The following is a 23,398-nucleotide window of genomic DNA, read 5'->3' as shown; positions in this document are numbered from 1 at the left end:
CAGCACAGGCTGTGGATTGTGACACATGACCGAAAGAATATTAGAACTGGAAGGAATCTTACAGATCATCTTGTTGACTGTTCCTCTACCTTTTCTTTGAACCACACATCTGAGGGAAACCCACAAATAGCAATGGGTGTCTGTTCTTTATAGACAAGAAAACGAGCCCAGTAACTAAGTGCTTTACCAAAGGTCTTAAAACAAGTTACGATTAAGAACGAATTGCCTAGCATTTAGTAGATTTTGTATATCATTAACAGTTGGATCTTTTTTCTGGTGACTTGAGCTTATTACTGATGAGAATTTTGAGAGTTAGTGTGCGCACAATTAAATTCAACTTTTAAAATATCTGCTCATCTCTTTCAGGGATCATGCTAGGAACTGAAACGATAATATTTAAGACAGAATTCTTTACTCCTGAGGTTTTAAAAAAAAAGTTAAGTGTGTTTAACAACTCTTGCATAGAAATGGTAACCCTGATAGACTGATGGTGAGGGTCACCATTTTCCAAAGATTCAGATGAATAAAGCTAATACAGGGCATACAAAGAAGATAATACAAATGTGCATGGATTCTAAGGTATTTTAGCAATTTGGTTCTAAACCAGAGTCTTAAGCTGTTCTTTTCCCAACTAGTTTTTTCAAAGAATGAAATAACGTTGTACTACATTTTTCTCAGTCTCTTATCTAAAGAGCAAAAGACTGAATTTTAATAAAAGCTAGCAAGATAAAAATGATAAGAAGTGATTGAAAGAGAGCAAGATTGAGAACAAAAAACAGAGATGAGACTGACGATTGAATACAATGGCTTGAAAAAAGACAAGAGGGGATCGCAGTTTAATAAAAAGAGAGGCTGAAAGAAAGATGCTAGGACATTTGTTTGCTTGGGCTGCCGCTCGAGAACACCACACTGCGTGGTGTAAACAACAGAGATTTGCTTTTTTCAGTGTTCTGGGGACTAGAAGTCCAAAGTCAAGGCGTTGGTAAGATCAGTTTCTGCTAAGGCCTCTCTTCCTGACCTGTAGACACCTGTCTTTCCACTGTGTCTCTGTGGCTTTTCCTCTGTGAGTTCAAGAGAGAGATCTCTAGTGTCTCCTTATTAGGGCATCAGTTCTATCAGATTATGGCTCCACTCTTTTGACTTCATTTAACCGTTACTACCTTCTTAAGGGCCCAATCTCCAAATATAGAGGTTAGGGCTTCATATGAACTGGGGGAGGGGAGCACATTTCAGTCCATAACAGGCACTTCTTCAGCAATTTTTCAATAGTATGCACTAAACTTACTCCTTTTCCTGAAAGTTGTCTCATGTATTCAAAGGACAGACAACAAAGAATTAGTGTTTGTCAGGGTAACAACAACTCTGCCATCATTGCACAATGTGTATTGTGTGAGTAATGGGCTTGTCAGCCCCCAGGGAGCATGCGATACCTGAATTCATCTCCTATTCACATAAATGCGGTACAGACGATTTGCTACTTGTCATATTCCGTGACAACCCACTCTGCACTGATCAAACCAATTATTAACAACTCCCAGCCATACCCATAATTTTGTTCAGGCCTTTGCTATCACTGAATAGCTTAGTTTTATTTTCTCTTCTGGCAATACTGTGAATTGTCTACATATGGTTATATTGATAGCATATACAATAAAACTGATGCAATGGATTCTTGGTATCTGATACAGTAGAAAAAGGCAAATACTGCAAAGGCCATACAAACCTAAATGCTAAACTACATTTCTTCCTTGACCATCGACATTAATAAAAAAAAATATTGTTGGTTATTTTGTGAAGCTTTTTATGTAAAATTCAATGCTGTAAATATTAATATTTATATGAATAAATAATAAATATCGATCAGTTATGCATTTATCTCAAGAAACAAAAAACAACTAAAAGAAAGTAGATAAAGGAGTATTCTATGCAATATACTAAAATAGAAACCATAAAGGAAAATGTTGACAGATTTGACTACAGAACTTATTTTTAAACTTCTGGAGCAAAACAGGTCATAAATAAAAACCAAATACAAGTAACAAACTGGGAAAAATACATGTAACATGGTAAAGATATAATTAATACACTTGGTATATACAAATAATTTTCAAATTAATAAAAATCAGCAAACACATCAATAGAACAATAAATGCAGATCAAACCGAAAATTGACAGAAACAGAAACTAACAAGCTATTACAAAGATGGAAAATTCAAAATCCATATGTGACAAAAATACAAATCAAAAGGAAATGAAAATAGTTTGAATCTATGAAGATAAGACTTTAAAGTCCAGATTTTGCCAGGAGCTGATATGCGAATGGGGAAGTTGACCTGCTCATCTACTATTGATAAAAGTGTAAACCAGTGTAAATTTTATTTTAGAAGGTTGTACTGAATATTTTGTCACTCTTGTTATTTTCCAGTCACTAAGTTGTGTCCGACTCTCTGTGATCACTGAATATATGTTTTGAAATTTAAAACACGTATTAACTTGCTCAAGGTGGTGACCTAAGCAAATGTGTTTCTCTCTCATATCTGCCAGAATCTCACTGAAGAATTAGAAAATACACAAAAGGAAATTTTTTTTTGCCTGATGAGGAAACTGAATAAGAAACCCATTGTCCAAAATCAAGGCCTGATACACAGCTGAACAGCACCTCCCCTGATGGTTTCCAGGAGGAACTCCAAGTTCAGAGTGAGTTAGAGCTGGGATAAGTCATGGAATGAGATAATTTAATTAATTGTACTGTCTGTAGATAGAATACCTAGAGGAGGCGTTTGCTTGCAAGTTAGATATGATCGGAAAAAAATTCTAAATACGTAAAAGGGGAAGACTGCCAAGGAGAGCACTGGAATCCGAGAGAAGTTAAATGAAACCCAGGGAAGCTTTGCAACCCCACAGCAGACACAAAGGCAGAAAGCAAGCGGAGCGACATGCTGGGCACGAAATACACAACGGCACTCGGATGCCACATCAGGGCTTTCTTGCTGCAGCAAATAAGGGACCTAAGCTTAGCTGGCTTCTCCCACCTGTGCCATCTTCACCCCCTCTGAATGGAATCCTGTCTGTCAGCACATTTCTGACCATTCTCCTATTGTGAGAAAAGCCATCGCGGAGGTGCCCTGGGGTACCTAGGCCAGCCTGGATGCTGCATGACCAAGTCTGTCATTGAAAAATATGCATGAACAAGTTACTCAAAGCAGACAGTCAAAGCAAAACAAGAGCCTGAAGAAAAGCTTTAAGATAAACAAAGTGGAACAACCCACTCCAGAAGAAACAGGTATTTCATGAATACAAGAGACCATGTAAAAACTTCTAATTATTGTCCTCAAATCTGAAGACACAAAGAACTTGCAAAAGATTCAAACTGCCGTAAAATTTTTTTGTAAAGGATGTTGAGAAGAGAGAGTTCTTGGAGATTAAAAATGTTTATCACAAAGATTTATTTGAGAATTATAAGATTGACTCAACATTAGAAAATGAATTCATAGTGTATATTACTAACCTAATAAAAGAAAACCTTATGTTATCTCAATGGATAGAGACATATCTGGATAAAATTTAAAATTCATTTCTTATTTAAAAATTTATTATTGAATGAAGAATACAAAGAGAAAAGGTAGAATACGTTTTGACATGAGAAAATGTCCGTGATACATTATTAAGTGTGACTACAAAACTGAATACAAAGTGTGATCCTATGGATCAGGGGTTCCCAGCCTCAGCCATGTTGACATTTTGGGCCAGGTAATTCTTTGTTGTAGGGGGCTGTCCTGCACATTGGAGGATGTTTAACACCATCTCTGGACCCAGTACATTAAAGGTCTTTAGTATTCCCAATGGTACTTCTCTCTTGACCCAGAAGTGACAACCAGCAAGTCTGAGGACAATGCCAGATGTCCCCTGGAGGTCACAGTGACCCTGATTGAGAACCACTAATATAGGTGTGGGGCTTCCCAGGTGGCACAGTGGTAAAGAATCCACCTGCCAACATGGGAGATGGAACAGATGCAAGTTCAATCCCCAGAGAAGGAAACAGCAACCCACTCCTGTATTCTTGCCTGGAAAGTTCCATGGACAGAGGAGCTTGGTGGGCTACAGCCCGCGGGGTCGCAAACATGACTTAGTATGACACTTAGTGCTAACACTTAGTCGTTAACTTAGTCAACATCTATATAAAATGCAGTATAGCTGTAGGGATGAGTATGGCCCTATCTAGATCAAAGTCTTAACAATGAACATTAAGAATACTGGAAGATGTGTGAGCCTTTCCCACAGACTGATCTGGCTCCTGTATGAACTGACACAGGCACAGGAGTAGGGGTGGGAGTGGGGAGTGGCTGGAATTGCTGTAATTAGAGAGCTGATGGTTTACAATTTTTCAAGCTAAGAATGCTGGATCGCTCTAATGGACAGGTTGCTCTATACAGTACTATGTGCACAGCTGCCCTCTACTGGAGAGAATGACAATTCGCCCAGGTTCATTGAAACTGGAACTAATTTTTCAAATATTCATTTTGTTGCTGTTTAGTTGCCAGGTCATGTCCAAATCTTTGCAGTCCCATGGACTTTAGCCTGCCAGGCTCCTCTGTCTGTGGGATTTTTCCAGGCAAGAATACTGGAGTGGGTTGCCATTTGCTTCTCCAGGGATTTTTCCTGACCCAGGGATCAAACCCAGGTCTCCTGCACTGCAGGCAGATTCTTCACCACTGAGCCACCAGCTAAGTCCCAAGTGAAAGTGAAAGTGAAGTCGCTCATTCATGTCCAACTCTTTGGGACCTCATGGACTGTAGCCTACCAGGCTCCTCTGTCCATGGGGTTTGCCAGGCAAGAGTTCTGGAGTGGTTTGCCATTTCCTTCTCCAGGGGATCTTCCCATCCCAGGGATCGATCCCAGGTCTCCCGCATTGTAGGCAGATGCTTTACCGTCTGAGCCACTTGGCATTTAACAAATATGGCTATCTTAGGTTCTGTGTTGAGCTTCAGGGATACAGATATGGGGAAAACACAACGCCTTCCCTCAGATAACTCACAGAAAATTGGGGGAGACTTAAGAAAATTGATGCTTGCGGTACAGGGTACAGTGCTAAAATAGTAGTAGGCACAGATACTAGTAGATTATAGACAAAATATTCTTTATATTCTACTTTGGCTTATTAACTGGTATGACCCATGTTTAAACCCTCATCTGACAAAATTATCCAGAAATTCCTTAATTTTTACTTTGGACGTGGGGTGTTGAGAGATTAAAAAAAAAGTACCAGTTAAATTTGAATTTCAGATAAATATTACACAGAACATACAATTGAAAAACTTCTTGTTTATCTGAAGTTTAAATTTAACTTGGCACCCTATACTTATGTTTATTGTTTGCTAAATCTGACCACCTCCCTAACCATGATTTGTCTAAGGACTCCAGGAACTTAGTAAGTGCGATGCATGCATGCATAGCTCAGTCGTGTTCAACTCTTTGTGAACCCATGGACTGTAGCCCACCAGGCTCCCCTGTCCATGGGATTCTCCAGGCAAGAATACTGGAGTGGGTTGCTGTTTCCTCCTCCAGGGGATCTTCCCGACCCAGGAAAGGAACCTGTGTCTGTTTCCTGCATTGCAGGCAGATTCTTTACCACTGTGCCACCTAGGAAGCCCTCGGAAGTAACAGAGGGGCCACTTTTTCTTCAGGAAGGCTACCCAGAGAAAGAACTCAGTGATCAGCATACTAGTGAACTGTTTCTGGTTTCTTCTGCAGCCAATGGGTCTGTCATGGCCAGCACCGCTCCTGTTACTCCCAACCTCTGCACCCATGCTAATGTTTGTGATAGAGCCACTGATCATCTAGCTTCTTAAAGATGTAGAGATTCTTCCAGAGAAAGACTCTTTTTCTCCAGTTTGATGTCCCAAACTTGTACTCCTAAGGCTACACAACCCCATTATAACACCAGGATAATCCCACATTGTCTGGAAGAGCTTCCACGTTCAGGCCAGGCTGAGTATAGATGCTGGCCATTGTCAGCACAGTTTCCCATCCTTCATCCTGTGCTCATCCTTGGGGGTCCTTCAGGGAGCTGCCCTTTCAGCATATCCCAGTAGCGACATCTAAGATCATCAGAGAAGTTTTATATTGACCTTAGAGTTAGTCAAGGCCTCCATCTCTTTGCTCTCAAGTAGCTCATTTGTTTTGGACTAAATCTGTACATATTCTTCCCAGTATCAAGATTTTCACACCAAGAGGGTAATGGAATTGCAGCCATTTTTAAGTCATGGAAGAGTTACTACTATACTCTTTCCCTAAGGAATTGGGTGCATATTTGCCATATAATTACAAAATTACTCAAGTGATTCTTTCTATATGGAGAAGATGCTGAAAAGTTTTACATGATAGATTTCTTCCCAGGAAATTAATAAATAATCATTCAAGAGAAAATATTTCTTTGGATTTCAGTCAACAGCATTTGTTGAGCAGCTTTTTCCAGTGCCTAGCACTGCCCTGAAAGTACAGTAATTACCTTACAGAATATCAAAGACCTGAACTTATGAAGGTTATAACATTGTTAGATGCTAAAAACTTTGACAAATAAACTACCTCTACTTTTGAAATTTGGTTAAAAAAATTACTTATTCTTTTCAAATTTCTATTCAGTGTAGTATAATAGAAAGTGGGTTTTAGAGCCAAAGCTCTTAGATTTGAATGCTTGCTCTATCCCTTATTAGCGGTATGTGCTTAGGAAATTAGCTGATCTGAGCCTCAGATTCTCCAACTGTAAAATGAAATTAATGCCACTTTTTCAGGATTGTTGTCAGAAAAAGATAAGAATATGTAAAGGGCACAGTGTCTGGTAAGACATACAAAATGTAGTGTCTCTCCAAAATAATTTACTGAAGCCCTTAAGGACTAGAAAAAATTCAACAGAAAATCAACTCGATCTGACTGTTTGAAAGTGTCAAAAGTTAGTTTTATCTTGTCTCTGTGTTGGAGAGAGAGGGAGAGAGAGAACAGACCAATGTTTCTTTTTTTTTTTTTTGGCAGTGCTGTTGCGCATGCAGGATCTTAGTTCCCCAAACAGATATCAAACCCATGTCCCCTGCACTGGAAGCGTGGAGTCAATCACTAAACCACCAGAGAAGTCCCCCAGACTGATATGTCTTGATACAAGGATGACTGGGGTTAAAACCCAGTTAGATAAATTAACTATCCATGAAATATATCTGGAAATTGACACTGTCTTTCTGTATAGAAAGACACTGAGTCTTTCAATAGCCCATTTCTCTTCAATCTAGTTTCACATGGAGTACAGTATGTGGGGAGTAAGGGATTTCTTACTAGGAAGAAAAGAATATTATTTACTTATAAATATTTAATAAAGTAATAGCTATATGACTTTGGGCAAGTTACTTAACATCTGAGACCTCGGTTTCCAGAAACTCTGAAGTACTTGCCAACTCTTCAACATGGAACTTTTCATGCCTCGGATGTAGATTATACTTAAAGTTCACCGTTACCTTGGTAAAATCTTATTGTTAACCCTACAGCCTTTTGATTAAAAAAAGATGCATTCACATTGGTGACACCTGGTGGCTAGTGACATCTAGAAAAGAAATCAGAGTTAATCTTAGAAATTATTTTTAAAGCACCTATTTAAAGTTAGAATAGAATTTTAGAATAGAACAAGATTTCCACATTTAGGATGAAAGGTATAGAATAAAGGAAAATTTCATCCCAGTAACGAGAGACAGAATGAGTTGACAATGTTTGAGGAGTTCCCAGATAGAGCAGATGTCAATCAGCAACCAACTGAGGAAATAATAAGTCTGTTGACTCAAAGGAAGACAAGTCAGGCTGGAAGAAAACATGAAATCCTCACCTATATCCAGTGAAATTTAAGTAGAAAAAGATTCATCAGGATATTTGTTGCTTTCGAAACTCACCTCATAATCTGGGTTGTGGAAAAGAATTCTGTTGGTGTCTGGGCCAGGAGACTTTCTGTTTGTTAAGAAACAGCAGAAAGGGGCTTCCCTGGTGGCTCCGGGGTAAAGAATCCACCTGCCAATGCAGGAGACATCGGTTCGATCCCTGATTTGGGAGGATCCCACACGCCAGGGAGCAACTAAGCCCGTGTGCCACAACTATTAAGCCTGTTCTCTGGAGCTCAGGAGCCATGACTACTGAAACCCGAAAGCTCTGGAGTCCATGTTCCACCACTAGAGAAGCCACCACAAGGAGAAGCCTGCACAGCAATGAAGACTCAGCAGAGCCAAAAATACACAAATTAACAAAATTGTATACAATTGTATATACATTTCTTTTTATAAAAAGAAACAGCAGAAAGCAGATAAACTGACCCCTGAAGTTATATGGAAAAATAACCCAGATTGTTTGTGTTGATATCATTATTTTCTTTGCAGGTAAACATCTTTCAAAACGAAGGGATTCAGAATTAGATAATGAGCTTATGGTTGCCACAGAGAAGGATTGGGGGACAGGATAGTTAGGGAGTTTGGGATGGACATGTATACACTGCTTGTATACGTGTTAAAATGCTAACATGGGTTAAAATGGGTAACTAACAAGGGCCTACTGTATAGCACGTGGAACTCTGCTCAATGTTATGTGGCAGACTGGATGAGAGGGGAGTTTGGGGGAGAATGGTTACATGGATATATATGGCTGAGTCACTTTGCTGTTCACCTGTCACTACATTGTTAATTGGCTATACCCCAATACAAAATAAAAAAGCTTAAAGTAAATAAATAAATGCATGTGATGATTACAGAAAAAAAGAATTAAGTATAAAAATGTTTAAGAGAATTTAGGCACTTTAATACATCTACCTGATTAGTCTTAGGAATGTAGTTGAAATTGTATAATTGAATAATCGATGTAGACTATAATCATAAACTTAACTCTTAAGCTCACAATGATTTGCCTTACAATCTTATAAATTCAATTTATAAATGTAGTAAATTATAAAAATTACTTTGAAGGACATTTGTTAAACATTTGGTCCCATTTATAAACTTAGATAATTGAACTCACTTTTGAGTTGCACTCAATGTTTTTTTTCTACGTATTAGTTGTGTGATGAACTTTCCCCAAGTATTAAATAATTTTTACAATGCTAAAAATTTTTAAATGAGATGAGATTATAAATCAATTGCTGTTGTTCAGTCACTAAGTCATGTCTGATCTTTTGTGACCTCATGGACTATAGCCTGCAGGCCCTTCTGTCCATGGGATTTACCAGGCAAGAATACTGGAGTGGGTTGCCATTTCTTTCTCCAGGGAATCTTCCCGTCCCAGGGATTGAATCTGCGTCTCCTGTTCTGGCAGCCAAATTGTTTACCTCTGAGTCATCAGATCAATAGATTGTGGTAAAAAGTAAGCTGCTGCTGCTGCTAAGTCATTTCAGTCACGTCGGACTCTGTGCGACCCCATAGATGGCAGCCCGCTCCTCTGTCCCTGGGATTCTCCAGGGAAGAATACTGGAGTGGGTTGCCATTTCCTTCTCCAATGCATGAAAGTGAAAAGTGAAAGTGAAGTTGCTCAGTCGTGCCTGACTCTTAGCAACCCCATGGACTGCAGCCTACCAGGCTCTTCCATCCATGGGATTTTCCAGGCAAGAGTACTGGAGTGGGTTGCCATTGCCTTCTCCGAAAAAGAAAGCAGGGGGAAATAGAAATTGAATTAGTAGTCAAGTGGAAGAAATGGCAGAGTTTTCATTTGTTATGATTAGAAAGAACAAATCCTATTACTATTTAGTTAACAAAAGTATCTGTAGCTGCCAAAACATTAGAGGAAAAGGAAAGAAAATGTAGTCCATGTATCAAAAGATATAACACAAACAAAAAAACCCCAGCAAAAGTGTGTGGAAAATGGCATCCTCACCATTAAAACCTTTGCCTGATTTCTGCTCCTCCTCAGGTGCCACCCGGGGTGATATGTGACAGCAAAAGAGGTGGTGAAGGGCCAGGCAGCAAGGAAAAAGTGATTTTTGTCCTTGAGCTATGAGGGCCAATCATTCCAGTTCATTTCCACAGATTCCACAGAAAGAATATCTAAGGAGTAGAGACAAAAGCCACCTCTGGTCTGCTAAGGTCCAGTGTTACCAAAGGAAGAAGCTCTTCCAATCTGACCGGATCCTAGGATTCCTGACCTAGGAATTCGTTCATATAGACCAGAGGCACAGCTGTGACAAGGACTCACTTTCAGGTCGTTGGCCCCTGAGGCAGGCAGCTAAGAGACCAACCTCTAGCCTGAGAGACGTTCTTGAAGCCAGAGCTCCACCCAGCTCCCAAACACGTGCCTGTCTGCCGTGCATGAAAAGACAACCCGGGTGTAACTTTTGGCTTCTAGCAAGACTAGGTGCTTGCTGCTGCTGCTGCTAAGTCACTTCAGTCGTGTCCAACTCTGTGTGACCCCATAGACGGCAGCCCACCAGGCTCCCCCGTCCCTGGGATTCTCCAGGCAATAACACTGGGGTGGGTTGCCATTTCCTTCTCCAATGCATGAAAGTGAAAAGTCAAAGTGAAGTCGCTCAGTCATGTCTGACTCTTAGTGATTCCATGGACTGCAGCCTACCAGGCTCCTCCATCCATGGGATTTTCCAGGCAAGAGTACTGGAGGTGGGGTGCCACTGCCTTCTCCGAGCTTGGTAACTATCAATCTAAATTTGAGGTCTAAGTAATAGTACAAAGTAACAGCATGGATGGCAAGTCCCTTGAAAGTCTGTCATTCAACAGATTAGGTTAGTAGTTTCAACTCCCCAGGCAGTTATGAAATGGTCAAAGAGACCAGGAGAAGTTGACAGAGAAAGGAAAGTTTGGTCCACATGCTTCACCCATTTCTGGTTGCTCCCCTTGTAGGGACGTTGGGTCCCTCTTGGCACTGGCAGGTCGGTGTAAACCCACTACAGCCTCCCCTTTTGGGCATGCCTTCAGTTGTTACGAGGCGTCTCGGAACCGCAAAGCTGGAATTAACTCTAGTTTCGCACTTGTTTTGTGCATCTCTGGCTTTCAATCACTCACTCATGCAGGCACACCAGAGAGTTAGTAAAGTAGAATAGAAAATGTGTTTACTAGAGGAACAAAAGAACTAGAACTCGAAGTGTCCTTCAGTTCAGTTCAGTCGCTCAGTCGTGTCTGACTGTTTGCGACCCCATGGACTGCAGCACCCCAGGCTTCCCTGTCCATCACCAACTCCTAAAGCTTACTTGAACTTACGTCCATCAAGTCAGTGATGCCATCCAATCATCTTATCCTCTGTCATCCACTTCTCCTCCTGCCTTCAATCTTTCCCAGTGTCAGGGTCTTTTCCGATGAGTCAGTTCTTCACATCAGGTGGCCAAAGTATTGGAGTTTCAGCTCCAGCATTAGTCCTTCCAATGAATATTCAGGACTGATTTCCTTTAGGATGGATTGGTTGGATCTCCTTGCAGTCCAAGAGACTCTCAAGTCTTCTCCAATACCACAGTTCAAAAGTATCAATTCTTCTGCACTCAGCTTTCTTTATAGTCCAACTCTCACATCCATACATGACTACTGGAAAAACCATAGTTTTGACTAGACGGACCTTTGTTGGCAAAATAATGTCTCTGCTTTTTAATATGTTGTCTAGGTTGGTGATAGCTTTTCTTCCAAGGAGCAAGTGTCTTTTAATTTCATGGCTGCAACCACCATCTGCAGTGATTTTGGAGCCCCCCAAAATAAAGTCTCTCACTGTTTCCATTGTTTCCCAATCTATTTGCCATGAAGTGATGGGACGGGATGCCATGATCTTAGTTTTCTGAATGTTGAGTTTTAAGCCAAGTTTTTCATTCTCCTCTTTCACTTTCATCAAGAGGCTCTTTAGTTCTTCTTCTCTTTCTGCCATAAGAGTGGTGTCACCTGCATATCTGAGGTTATTGATATTTCTTTCTGCAATCTTGATTCCAGCTTGTGCTTCACCCAGCCTGGCATTTCTCACGATGTACTCTGCATATAAGTTAAATAAGCAGGGTGACAATATACAGCCTGATGTACTCCAAGGGTCCTTACCTTGTCTTGAAGATCCTGGACAAGCCCCCAAGATGATAGCTTATGGTGAATGGTGAACGGTGCCCCCAGATTCATGGTCTCCAAAGGAGATTTAACACTGGGACCAAAGACAGTCTCAGTCACTCAGAACTTTGTGTCCACTTTATTTAAAGTGAAAGTGACAGAAAAAGCTTCTGACATAGACATCAGAAGGGTGCAGGAGAGTACCCGCCTCACTAGTTGAAGCAGGGCCTTATATACTTCTCAACTAGCTGCTGAGAATAGATAAAAAATACCTCAAGGTTGTGAGAATTTTGCCCAGACCCCTTCCCGGTAACATACATCCTGGGATGACATCAGCATGAGAATAGCCAGAAGGAACAGCTTAATCCAGAGCTCAAGGCTGTGGAAGTTTTCCCTAGGCCTTCTCCAGTAATGTTCATCCAAAGCTCAAAAAAGACACGTCCTTGAACAAGAGATACTGCTGCCTACAAGCCCTACTTATCTAAGGCAAAAGAATGTGAAGAAGAAAGAATGTTCACCTCCTCCTTAAAGGGGACTTAGGCTTGGATTCCTTATCAACCTGCCGAGGTTAACTCTCTCAGCATCATTTGGGTTCCCTGTTCCAAAATGAATAGAGAAGGATGGTGCAGGCCTGCGAACGGAAAGTTAAGTTTAAGTGACTGGACTGGAGTAGCTAGATTCTATGATCTAGATAATCCTTAAATCTGGCTATAATAGGCCATGCTATAATTAACGCAAGAAGTCTTTAAAATCTTATCATTTTCATCCCTCAAACTTGTTGTGAAGTGTTTGCTACCTCCAAGCACAAGCTTCAGCTAAGGCAGTTGGTCTTTAGCTGTCTAACAAACACTGTTTTTCAAAAACTTTTTGAATTACAGTCATCAAAAATGTACCAGAATGGCTCCTTCTGCGGATGCCTGGAAACTTTTTTTCACAGTGCCCACTCTACTCAGTTTTGTGGAAGAGAACCCAGGCCCCTAACAGAGTGGAAAGGATGCCAGTAGCAGGCATAGACCATTTAGCCATTTGACAAAATGATCTTTATTCAAGGTCTACTGTGTGCTTCCCTGGTGGCTCAGACTGTAAAGAACCCGCCCGCAATGAGGGAGACCTGGGTTCGATCCCTGGGTTGGGAAGATCCCCTGAAGACGGGCATGGCAACCCACTCCAGTCTTCTTGCTGGGAGAATCCCGTGGCCAGAGGAGCCTGGGGCGGGTGGGAAAGCCGGGGCGGCTACAATCCATAGGGGTCTCAAAGAGTTCAACAGACTAAGCGACTTTCACTTCACTTTCACATGTACAAATAGCGTATGTGGTGAACACTCTTTTCACGCTGGGACACTGAACCCATGCTCAGGATCCAATCGCCCCCTCCCCCCACCCCCATCCTCAGATTCCGCCCCCCAAGGCCGCCGGCTCCTCTGTCTGCGCAGGCTCAGAAGTGACATCTTCGGGGCAGACTCCTCCGCGTGCGTACGTACACGTGTTTGAGGAGCGCCCGCTTCCTTCCTGAAGCTTCTTCGGCTGCAGGTTGGTGGAAGTTCTGTATCGGCTGTATCGCCTCGAAAATTTGGATTCTGAAGAACTGGCCAGGCAAAGGATGCTCAAGGTTTGTGAGGCAAATGTGGCGTTTGCGGAGAGGCGATTTAGAAGCCAGCAAGGTGCCAGGTTGAATTCAAGAGAGAATGTTAAATTATCACGAAGTTCAGCATTTGGACCCAAAGGTGGGGCCTGCGAGGGGAGTGAAAGCCCCGATGCCTAAAGTGAACTTTTAGCTTCTCTTGGGTGACGCTGAGGCAGCGGGAGGGGGAAGCCCCATAGCTTGGACGCGGCCTCGCCCGCGCCGGGAGACCCGCGGTTCTCTGTCGCCCGAAAGCAGTGAAGAGCGCATGGAATCCTGCGGGCCTTCGGAAGGAAGCCACTCGGCGTTCTTTGCGGGCCGCAGAGGCTGAAGTGGGGGATGGGTGGCTGGGGATTGTTTCGGGGGGATGGAGGGCGGCATCCTGGGGGCGGGGCTGGGGCCGCTCTGGTGGGCGTGGCTTCTCCGGGCCCGGCCGCCCCCTCAGGTTCACACGCCGCCCGCGGCTGTGGAGCGCGAAACGCCGAAAGCCGCCGGGGTGACGGCTGCTCTCGAGGCGGCGCCCCGAGGCGCTGAGCCGCCCGGGCCGCTTGGGCCGTCCGCGCGCCGCGTCGCCTCGGGGCAGAGCCCGCGCTCTCCGGACGATGCCCGCCGGCGCTGGCCCTCCGCTGTCTCGCTGCAGGAACGGGTGGACTTGGGGGCGCTCGGGTAGGCGAGGGCGGCTCGGGAGCGGGGCGCGGAGGGCGTTCGGGCACCGGCGAGGGGTGAGCAGCCCCGCCGGGCGGGCGGACCTAACGCGCCCGGCGATGCGGCCGCCGCGTGTCCCGAGCGATGCGGCCGTTGTAAGGGCTGGGTGGAGTGTTTGCGAGGCTGCTGTGTCGTCGGTAGTTCTTGACTTCTTGATTCAGTTCTCTGAACTTCGTGAAACGCCTAAGATGCGACGGTGGTGTGGGTGCAAAAACGTCTCCCGACTGCCAGGTAGTTAAGTTTGAGCCATTTCCTAAACTCGCGCCCACTTAGATCTTTCAAGGCGGTTTCCATCCTTCCCTTGCTTAGGGTTGAATTTTCTCCATTTGTTTGGAATGCTCAGTATTCCACTTAGTTTCTCAGTATTTATTTGATGTACTTGGCCGCCGTCATGGCTGTGTGGAAAGAAACGACTTAGTAATGATTATTGATGTTACAGAAAATCGGCTGAGGTTGTTGGTAACTGCAAGTTCCCTCAAAATTTCAAAATTGTGGATTCCAAGTGCGATGTGAAGCATCCTAACTGTGAGTGCATTATTCGCTTTTGGGAGCGACAGATGAATATGGGACTGTTTCAAAGTACGAAGTCAGAGTGGCACAAAATTAAAACTTAAGTTTTTGAATTCTCCTTTCGACAGTGTGTCGTGTATGTTTAGAGGGAATAGAAGTAGTACAGGCTTTAAATGTCTTTGAGTTCACATTTAGAAAACTGTTAATTTCTAATTTCGTTTATGAGATATTCTTAAAAAGTTTTAGGCTTCATTCAAAAGATATTGTTGATTGGAAAAGAGGGTACCGTTTTGCCATTTGAGGCCCAAGGGGACTGGAGGAGTGAAGTCAGAATTTAGAAACATTTTCGATACTGGGTCATTGCTCAGTTTCTTAAAAGCTTTCAAGTAAAAGAAAAACAAGTCTGCTTTATTGCCCAGATGCTTAAATAGCCGAACCTTACTGAAACATAAAGATGTCAAAATTTGGAGAGAATGCTCAAGTATCTTGAATACCCATGCACATTTTCTTTTTAAAAAACATATGGAAGAATTCATATGACTAGGGGGAAAAAAATAGGAATTATCTGTAGAGTTCAGTTGTTGAACAATGAGAAAAAAATAGTATAACTTTTGTTTACATTTTCTGGAATTTTTAATAGTGGCTAGTGATAATTTCAATTTTAGTAGAATTTTAGCCGTTTTTTACTTTTATCATTTAATGTTAATGTTTTTACCACTTTGCAGTATATACATATGGAATGTTGTACACCTGAAAGTGATATGTCAATTATAGCTCAATGTATGTCAAGAATATGTAAAAATTACTTTATAGAACCAGTAAAATATAATTATAGTACTTTTGTTAATAAAAAATATTGTTGTACTTTTACTCAACGACAAGTTATATGAGAATCACTTTTTCTGAGTACAACTAGTGTACATGGGCACTTTTAAGTTATAAAATTATGTTTTATTATGCTGAAGGCATGGACATAAGTTTGGGTAAACTCCAGGAGTTGGTGATGGACAGGGAGGCCTGGCGTGCTGCAATTCATGGGGTCAAAGAGTCGGACTCGACTGAACTACTGAACTGAACTGAACTGATCCTGAAGGCTATCATAATGTGGGCTTCCCAGTGGTAAAGAATACACCTGCCAATGCAAGAGACAGGGGTTCTATCCCTTGGTCAGGAAGATACCCAGGAGAAGAAAGTGGCAACCCACTCCATCCCAAGAAAGATGGATGTGGAAGCCTGGCGGGCTACAGTCCATGGGGTTGCAAGAGTCGGCCAGGACTTAGGGGCTAAACAACAATAATCATACTGTACTTGGGTTGCAAAATCTTAAGTTTGGGAAAATAGTCACCATTTTCACAGTACTTAATTTTAGAAAACTGGCAATTATGGTTTTTTGGTAAGCATACTACTTTGGTCTGCTTTTCTGTGTTCCTGTTTCCTTTCTCATTTATTTAGAAATATCTGTACTTTATTGATGGAGAAGGCAATGGCACCCCACTCTAGTACTCCTGTCTGGAAAATCCCATGGACAGAGGAGCCTGGTAGGCTGCAGTCCATGGGGTCGCTGAGGGTCGGACACGACTGAGCGTCTTCACTTTCCCTTTTCACTTTCATGCATTGGAGAAGGAAATGGCAACCCACTCCAGTGTTCTTGCCTGGAGAATCCCAGGGACGGGGGAGCCTGGTGGGCTGCCGTCTATGGGGTCGCACAGAGTCGGACACGACTGACGTGACTTAGCAGCAGCAGCAGTACTTTATTGAAGGATGATTTAGAGGGTTTGAAGTACCTGCACTTTTTCTATTGGATCACAAACCGTGATTGTGTTGCAGAGTTGGAATTGCTTTCCCTCTAAATCTTTGTTTGATTCTATTCATATTTTGTTGCTTATACTTATTATTTAAAAAAGTGATTTTTTTGGTCCAACAATTATTTCCAGAGCAGCCGTATTTTATTTGTTGATCTGATGTGTCTATAAGTGATGTTCTTGGGTGGTTGGTTTTTACTTTGTAATGCTTTGGTTTTTAAAATTAGTCAAGTAGTAGAGTTAGATTGTCAGAACTTCTATGGAGATGTCTCTGTTTTACATGGTTAGGAAAAGCGGCACAACAAGTTAAGCGAAGTTTAGGAAATTTTAAACACATGCATAGAGAAAACTCGATTGCTTTAATGAGCAGTTTTGCTGGTAAAGATCGTCCCTGAGGTCTGGTAGCAACTCTGTATGCTTGAAATCTGTAATCCACATAATGCAAAGCCTTTGTAATTACAGCACTTCAACACTAATGATAGCTGCTCCTGAGGGTCTGTCTTTAATTACAACAGCTGAGACTCTGGCAAAGCTCTTGCTATGGCTTTCAGCAGTGCGGCTGTGAATACATATCAACGGTTCAGTCCTTATCAGAACCTAAGTTTCCTTTTTGGATAGCTTTGGTAGTGCTTATTAGACCCTAGGTATACAAAAATTTTTTTTTGATTTTTAAGTGTGTTCAAGAGGTTTACTGTAATTCAACTTGAGAATTTTGAGGACAATAATGCGTGGTGGCTCAGATGGTAAAGAATCTGCCTGCTATGCAGGAGGCCTGGGTTCTATCCCTTGGTTGGGAAGATCCCCTGGAGAAGGGAATAGCAACCCACTCCAGTATTCTTGCCTGGAGAATCCCACAGACGGAGGAGCCTGGCCGCCTATGTGGGCAAGTCCATGTGGTCGCAAAGAGTCAGACTTGGCTGAGTGACTAACACACTTTGAATATAATAGAGAAAATCACTGGTTTGAGGGTCTAGCTTCCGGATAGAAATCGCAAACCTCCCAGGTGAGCACGTACTCCCCAAGTGGGGGAAACACTTTCCTTTTGCTGATGAGGATGAAGTGGCATTTCCTTTACAGTTTTTTAAGCATAAGCTTATTAGTGCTGGTATATTTACAGGTTGAACAGCAAAACTGCGAAGTGTGGGGGTAATGAAAATGGGTAAGTGGCATTTTTTATATTAAATCAGCAGGTACCATTGTAATTGTCTCATTTAAAAGTTTTAAACTTGGGATACACGGACTTCAGATACTGGATGCTTGGGGCTAGTGCACTGGGACGACCCAGAGGGATGGTATGGGGAGGGAGGAGGGAGGAGGGTTTAGGATGGGGAACACATGTATACCTGTGGCGGATTCATTTTTATATTTGGCAAAACTAATACAATTATGTAAAGTTTAAAAATAAAATTAAAAAAAATAAATAAATAAAAGTTTTAAACTTGGGATACACGGACTTCATTGAGTACAGAAGTTCCTAATTCTTTGCCAAAAAAAGAGTGAATTGTGTTCATTTTTTGGTGGAGAAGATATATAGCTTAATAGACTTTCCCTCCTCCCAAAATAAATTTAGCAGTGAACTTGAGAGAGGGTATTTTCAGGACACATTTTCAGTTTTATAAACTGAAATAGCTAGTTAGTAGCAGAGCAGGAACCTCAAGCCTAGGCTTTTAACCGCCAATCCTTTGTTTTTCCCATTAATCCACATTTATTGCACCTTCTGTGGCCTCTTGTTTTGATAAGGGTGTTCTGTACTCTGACTTACAAGTAAAGCCTTGTTTAGAGAGATCTTTAAAGCTCACATAAGCATTTTAATGCTTGATCTTAACAGAAACTATGAGCAAAAAATGAATGATCATTCGTAAAGGAAGATACGAACAAACACTTGCTAATATAGATGAAAACATTACCACTCCTTGTGCCATTAATAATTGAACAAGTCCAAAAGGGACAAAGCTTTTGTAAAGTCAGATTCTTTGTTAGTAGAATTACATATTGTAGTGGTGGTCAGGGAAGTCTGGAAGCCCTTTTGACCTTGAAATGACAATCTTATTTAAAGTTTATACATCCCTTGGATTCTGTGGGGTGTGTTTGTATGGTATCATATTTTGCCAGGGAATAGGAAGTAACTTCAATTAACACATTTTAAACATTCCACAAATCCATCTATCTGTTTCTAGAAGACCCAAATTTTGTGTTTGCAGGCATCTTTCAAGCCCCATCCAGTCAATTAAACTAAGTATTTTCGTTTCTTCAAATACTTTGTGCCTATCTATCTGAGGCATTTAGCTCCTAAAAATTCTTGTTCTTTCTTAAGGCTAAAAAGAGCATAGGGCTTCACAGGTTGATAAATAATGTAACTAGATGAAAAAGGATGGAGGAATGTTAGATGTTTAATATTAAACTGTAAGGATTAAAAAATTAAACTTCTTTATGTGATTTAAATATACACCAGTAATAGCCAGCACTTACAGAGCACTTTCGGAGAAGGCAGTGGCACCCCACTCCAGTACTCCTGCCTGGAAAATCCCATGGACGGAGGAGCCTGGTGGGCTGCAGTCCATGGGGTCGCTGAGGGTCGGACACGACTGAGCGACTTCACTTTCACTTTTCACTTTCATGCATTGGAGAAGGAAATGGTCACCCACTCCAGTGTTCTTGCCTGGAGAATCCCAGGGATGGGGAAGCCTGGTGGGCTGCTGTCTATGGGGTCACACAGAGTCGGACATGACTGAAGTGACTTAGCAGCAGCATAGAGCACTTTACTATAAAGCAATCATTTTTCTGTGTTGCATATGTTAATTCAGTTAACCAGTACAATAGGAGAGTGTTGATTAACTGGATTAACTTACTGAGTATTTTTTAGTAATTTTTATTTACATATTTTTGTCTGTGCTGGGTCTGTGTTGCCACATGGGCTTTTTTCCCTCCAGCTGGGGCTGGTGGAGGCTACTCTCCAGTTGCGGCGTGTGGGCTTCTCGTTGGAGTGGCTTCTCCTGTGTAGCACTGACTCTAGGTCTGAGGGCTCAGTAAGTAGTTCGGGCCCCCGGGCTCTGAAGCACAGTAATCCTAGCACATGGGCTTAGTCGCTCCATGGCCCGTGGGATCTTCCCTGATCAGAGATGAAACCTGTGTCTCCTGTATTGGCAAACAGATTCTTTACCACTGAGTCACCAGGGCAGCCCCTGAATAGATACTAATTTTCCTATTTTTATATATGAAGAAGCTCAGGCACAGAGAGCTTTAGGTTAAGTGGTCCAAAGTTGCGCAGTTAGGAAGAGGCAGAACAGGATTTTGAACCAGGTGATCTGGCTTTACCAAACTGCTGCTAAAAATATATTTATTGCTGATCTAGGGCATAAGTTAAATAATAATCTCGTTAAAACAATCTGTAGGAACTATTTATGCTAATTTTTTTAAAGAATTATTTGCTACAACTTTGCTGAGTCTGAAGAAAAGCTAATAGCACATGATTCTGTTTTGGTCACTGTGGTATTTATGGACTATCCAAAAGTGGGACTGAAAGTCTAGCAAAAGGATAACATCACAGAAGTCAAGAAAGCTGATCCAAGTTCACTTCACTTCTCTGCCTGAGGTGCTACGACTTGCATTCTAGTTCCTTTTTTCTGGGAACTGGATAATATGCGAGGTTTGCCTACAGGTTTCTTTGAAGCCTTTTAAGTTTCTAGTTTGTCTGTGTCTATGTCTGTCTCCCCTCTCCTCACTGGTAACTACTTGTTTGTTCTTTTTATATTAAAATCTGTTCTGATGTTAGTAAGGATGCACATTTTATTAGTTTGTTGCTAATGTGAAAGAATATTGGATAATTGCTGGTTCTCAAATTTAAACATGGGAAAATTAATTTTTAAATGAATGGTTTGCCTCTTTCATGAGAACGATGGATAATTAAATAAATTCATTTAGAAGTTGTAATTGTGTATTAGTGTTTTCTGGACATGACTCCATTACAAATATACATAGTTTAGTATTAACTATTAAAAAAATTTTTTTTACCTTATGTTTTACTTTTACATTCAGTGGACCATATTAGGTGAATATGATTGGTGGCTGTATTTTCCATACCAAGATGTGTAGAAAATTAAATTACTGTTGAATTCTTTGGACCAATAAAGAAAGATAGCTTACTATTCTTAAACAAGAGGAACATCTTGAATAGCAAGAATGATTCAGTGCACAGTTCATTGATCTTAGAGGGCAGTCTGAAGAATCTCTTGGTTTTTAACTAGAAAACAGGCCAGTGCAGGAAGAAAAGTTGATTCAGCATTGGTTCAGTTCTAGTTAGATACTTACCAAGGGATGCCTCATATCTAGGTATCTTTTCTACATAAATAAAAATGAATTGTGTGGGGATCTTCCCAGGTGGTCCAGTGGTTAAGACTCTGCCTTCCAATGCAGGATACTTGGGTTCAATCCCTGGTCAGGGAACTGAGATCCCACGTGTCACCAGGGCAACTAAGCCCACGTGCCACAGCCGAGCTCCGATGCAGCCAAATAAATGAATATTAAACAAAAAGAATTGTGTGGATTTTGGAGCTGACCAATTTTAGAGATTATTTTGTTGTTAGAGAAAGTAACTGATAATCTTTCTACCAGGATTATAGGATGCTTTTATTGTTATTTCTCTTCCAAGGTGTTTTTTTTTTTTTTTAGCCTCTTGGAAATTGTATGTCATTATCATTAGTCATCTGATTATTACTTCGTATTTCCCTAACGTCTTTTAAAAAGTCTCATAGCCACAATAGATTACCTACTAATTTTAATCCCTGTGCTTTTCAACAATTCCTTGACTCCTCTTACAAATAATTTCCAGGCACTCATCTTCCACAGTCTGGTAACACAACTTACATATTTTACACTTTTCAGCAAAACATCTACTTTCTAGGACTTCGACTAAGCACTCATCTCTCTTCTTGTTTCTGCATAGAGGGGACAAGAAGTAACTTTAAGCAGGCAAGGTGGCAACTTTCTAGCTGTTGTCATTGACTTTTCACTGTGTTTACGATACAGTGTGTTTCAGTATCTTAGAGGAAGGCATTCTTTATATTTAATACTTGGAGTCACTAATAGTAACAGTTACTCCCAAGTTGTATTTATCTATAAATATTATAAAACAAGGTTGATATGGAGGATAAGGGTAAATAATCCAGTTAGGTAATCCAGGTTATTTTCCTTGTTATGCAGTAGGTTTCAAGTTATCATTTGCTAATTTACTCCCTAGTCGAATGATTCTGTTTGGGTCGAGCCAGTCAGAATTTGGCATTTGAGAAGATTGAAGGAAGGACTAAGGACTGGAGGATTGAGTTAGTGAAAGTCGGTCTGTTTTCTCACCTTTGTAGCCAGAATGACTTTGACCTCTTTGTGGAACTTGATCTATTTTTCTCAAAGCTTCTAGACTCTAAAGGGAAAGGAACCAGGGGACTCCTAAGCCTTGGGGACTACTTAACTTTAATTATTCTCCTGTTGAAAAGCAGCTGAACTGGAAGTGCTCTTTCCCCATAGCCCAGGCTCTTGGGATAGTCTTTAAAGCATGTAAATTACTTCTAACTTTACTCTCATTTGACTGCATATAATTAGGTAGATACAGGATTTTCCTTGGGCCCGAAGGGAGAGCCTGCCTCAAATTTTTAGAGAAGTCCATCCGTATAATACAGAATATTAAAACAAGATTTGGATTTCTGCATCACAATTATGGAAATATTTGAGGACCAGTTTTTGCTTCTACTTTAGGAAATCCCTCATATTGGAGATTTAGTGATCCAACATAGACAGCTGATCACAGTTTATCATGATAAAATTGCTTAAAAGGTAATCTCTTTCTTGCCTATTATCTTTGCCCTGAGGGCAACAGACTAAATCTGAGCAATAAATATAATTGAAATAAGTCTTGAGGAATGTACTGGTAATCCCTAGACTTTTCCTACGTGGAATGCCCACATTTTTTTGTGCCTGATCATCTAGATTGGGGGTTCTCAAAATGTGGTTCCTGGACCATCAGCATCACCTGGGTATTTATTAGAAGTAAAAAATTGGGGGCCTCAGAATACTGAGGTTGGAAACTCCAGAGATGGGACCTAGGAATCTGTTTTAATAAGCCCTCTAGGTGATTCTGATAAATGTTAAAAGTTTGAGAACCACTGATTCTAGATCATCTGGGATAAACCAAGGTTTTTTTTGCTTTGCTAGTCCATTGCTTTCAATCTATATACCTTATTACTCATGTGGGTATTACTGTCTAGGTGTACTCCAAGAATAGACAGCCTGTTATTAGTAATACACTGAATAGTACCCAGGATAGAATTGTTGGTGGATTTCAGAGTTCTTCTCTACTTCCTTGTCTTTCCTTCTTGGTGAGTGCCTGGAACAAAGTAGCTGCTTGTTAAATACTGGTTAAATGAATAATTGCCTCCCTTCCCTTCCCCCAAAACAAAACCACATTCTTATAAAATTTCTTTTGGATTCATCCTTTGCAGGAGCGTTAAGTCTGAAAGTGAGGTTCCCAGTTAAGAGCATTTCTTTCACCTAATAGTGATATCGGTTAAGAGACTGCTAACACTAAAAAGAAGAAAGAAAACAATGGTTCTTATGTAGCTGATTGGATGCTTTCCTCAGCATTATCTATCAGTAGACCTCAAATTTAGCTTAGATCAGAATCACCTGGAGAACTTGTCGAGTCACGGATTGCTGGGCCCAGCTCCAAGAGTTTCTGAT

At 41.3% G+C, this 23,398-nt stretch overlaps 1 protein-coding gene across 4 annotated transcripts in view; it reads left to right on the top strand.

Moving 5' to 3' along the window:
• Positions 1–14,024: 14,024 nt before the first annotated feature.
• Positions 14,025–23,398, top strand: part of TEX15 (testis expressed 15, meiosis and synapsis associated) — a 79,621-nt gene continuing 70,247 nt past the window's right edge. The window contains exons 1-2 of one of the 4 annotated variants that reach the window (XM_024986368.2): positions 14,025–14,321; positions 17,790–17,831. The gene's annotated coding sequence lies outside the window, so the exon portion shown is untranslated. Of the gene's footprint in view, positions 14,322–14,479; positions 14,886–17,789; positions 17,832–23,398 lie in introns of those variants that run through there. The other 3 variants (XM_059882352.1, XM_024986369.2, XM_059882353.1) reach the window with 3 other exon arrangements.

Source organism: Bos taurus, chromosome 27, assembly GCF_002263795.3.
Source record: "Bos taurus isolate L1 Dominette 01449 registration number 42190680 breed Hereford chromosome 27, ARS-UCD2.0, whole genome shotgun sequence".
NCBI classification, from domain to species: domain Eukaryota; kingdom Metazoa; phylum Chordata; class Mammalia; order Artiodactyla; family Bovidae; genus Bos; species Bos taurus.
This window is presented reverse-complemented; position numbering and strand designations above follow the sequence as displayed.